Source organism: Gnatocerus cornutus, unplaced genomic scaffold, assembly GCF_029298725.1.
Source record: "Gnatocerus cornutus isolate USDA-ARS CGAHR unplaced genomic scaffold, icGnaCorn1.1 ctg00000220.1, whole genome shotgun sequence".
NCBI lineage: Eukaryota > Metazoa > Arthropoda > Insecta > Coleoptera > Tenebrionidae > Gnatocerus > Gnatocerus cornutus.
Window position 1 is genome coordinate 32,042 of NW_028275541.1, and position 2,793 is coordinate 34,834.

Here is a 2,793-nt window from a genome sequence, read left to right on the forward strand (position 1 = left end):
AAGAAACCAGAGGTGTGTTGAAGGTCTTCCTCGAGAACGTCATCCGTGACGCCGTAACTTACACCGAACACGCAAAACGTAAGACCGTCACCGCCATGGACGTCGTCTACGCCCTGAAACGTCAAGGTCGTACCCTTTACGGTTTCGGCGGTTAATTTTATCATTTTATGACGTGTATCCGCATCCTCAGAGGAATAACAACAAACCCCCCGCAGGCAAGCAAACAAACAAACAAAAAAAAACGGTTCTTTTCAGAACCACAAAATAAATCAAACGAATTAAATATGTTGCTCAATTGTGTGTTTGTCTTCAAATCGAAATGAAAATCGTACGGAGTGAGTGATCATTTTAATTTGTGATCCAGGCGGCGACTTTGACAATTTTGACAGCAGTTTTAGGTTAGAATGACCATCGTTAAAAGAACGTTTTTGCCACGAAGAGTATATTTGAGGTTATGTCCAATATGGGGTAGAGTTACTCTCCTCAGACGTGACTTGAAACAAAATCTCATAGCAAATAAAACGATTGATTGTAGTATTACGGCTCACCGCTGACGACTGCTGCTGCAAGAAATTATCGAGACGGAGAGCACGTATAGGCGACCGGTGTGTGTGTGTATGTTCTTAACAGATTAATGTGCGAAATGTGAAGAAATTTACGACGAATCGGAATGTTTCTTGAATTAGATAATCAATAAATTATTATAGATAGAGTTGTCGAGTTCGTGCTTTAGTCGGGCATTGAATTTTTCTAAAAATTACGATGAAAAGTCGTAAAAATCATCTTTCTTGGTTGAATGTAATCGAAAATCTTCCGTTCAGTCTACGCTCGTATAATGAATTAATTGATCGGTTTAACTTTAAAATATCTAAAAGACTTTTTAACATGATTCTCATAGGTTGTTGTATTTTGGCGAAAAAATCAATTCGTTCGAGTTGAATTTTTGGCCCTGAGAAGGGCCGATGTGAAGATGGTTTTTATAAAAGTTTTTGTTTTTCGTTCGAGATGACGGCGGCGAAGAATTAAATTTAAGGCTTCTTTTCGGTCTTCTTGGGCAACAACACCGCCTGGATGTTGGGCAAGACACCGCCTTGGGCGATGGTAACGCCGGAAAGGAGCTTGTTTAACTCCTCGTCGTTCCTTATAGCCAATTGAAGATGTCTCGGAATGATACGGGTTTTCTTGTTATCTCTGGCGGCGTTTCCTGCCAATTCGAGAACTTCGGCGGCTAGATATTCCATTACGGCCGCCAAATAAACGGGAGCACCTGCACCCACTCTTTCGGCGTAGTTTCCTTTACGCAGAAGACGATGAATTCTGCCGACGGGAAACTGAAGTCCGGCACGACTGGAACGAGACTTCGCCTTTCCCTTCACTTTACCTCCTTTTCCTCTTCCGGACATGTTGTTATACGATATAAACAGCAAAACACCTACTGCGACTGACACGAAGCGCACTGACAAACGTACGGCTTGAAATAAATGCCGAACGCGGCGAAGGCTAGAAATTTATATGGTCGGTACAGCGCCATCTCGTTAGGGCAATGGTCGAACGACGAACTAAGGCGGAGCGCCTGTTTGTCGCTCGCTCGTTATAAATAGAGGGATTTTAGGTGTGCGGCGTTTTAGATCGAGTATACTCGTCGTAACGTGCACGTCGTGTCTGTCTCGTTTTCTGTTTTTAAACGTTTTTTTAACTCGACGACTAGAAGAGAATGCCACCCAAGACCAGCGGTAAGGCGGCCAAGAAGGCCGGAAAAGCTCAAAAGAACATCTCGAAGAGCGACAAGAAAAAGAAGCGCAGGAGGAAGGAGAGTTACGCCATCTACATTTACAAGGTGTTGAAGCAGGTCCATCCCGATACCGGTATCTCCAGCAAGGCTATGTCTATCATGAACAGTTTCGTGAACGACATCTTCGAACGTATAGCTGCTGAAGCCAGTCGCCTCGCTCATTACAACAAACGTTCGACCATAACCAGCAGGGAGATCCAGACGGCGGTGCGTCTTCTTTTGCCCGGTGAATTGGCGAAGCACGCCGTTTCTGAAGGAACCAAGGCCGTCACCAAATACACCAGTTCAAAATAAATCCTCCTCGAGCAGCTTGGAAGTTGGTTGGAAAAAAAAGAAAAAAAATCGGTTCTTTTCAGAACCACAAATTCAACTCGAACGAATTAAAAATTTTCGTCTTCATACTATATAAGTTCCTGAGAGAAAATATAAATAGTGAAAAATATATTTAAAAAAAGTTTGACATCAGAAATGTTAATAAAAAAAGAAAAGAGTAGAGACAACGGCACGCGGTGTTCCCAAGCGGTCACCCATCCAAGTACTGACCGCGCCCGACGTTGCTTGACTTCGGTGATCGGACGAGAACCGGTAGTTTTCAACGTGGTATGGTCGTTGCCTGGTAAAATTTTCCAAGATGGTACGTTGACGATTTTTTGTGATTGTTCGATCGTTTGGATGTGACATTTTTCGATGGTACACATGTCAGAAAATGTACAAGATTTAAAAGAAGAAAAAAAAAAAATTTTTTTTTGCGAGTCGTTTTTTAGTTTTTTTTTTGCGACAAAATGACGAAAAAAAAAAACTCGTATGAGGCGTTAAATTAAATTGTTCGTTTGACGATCTCAACGAGTCACTTGCGATTAACGTAATTTAAAATTTGAGAACTTACTTACTCACTTGCTTGCTTAGATGGAAATAGCACCCACTTGAAGTAAACGCCGACACGGACCGGAGATGAATAAACTCCGAACGGACGGGGTTAATTCATGAACTGACCGTAGTAC

At 42.3% G+C, this 2,793-nt stretch overlaps 1 non-coding gene across 1 annotated transcript; it reads right to left on the reverse strand.

The window, feature by feature from the left end:
* Positions 1 to 2,286: 2,286 nt before the first annotated feature.
* Positions 2,287 to 2,406, reverse strand: LOC148165763 (5S ribosomal RNA). Its single transcript, XR_015771199.1, has one exon. It is a non-coding gene; the product is annotated as a 5S ribosomal RNA (ribosomal RNA).
* Positions 2,407 to 2,793: the final 387 nt, after the last annotated feature.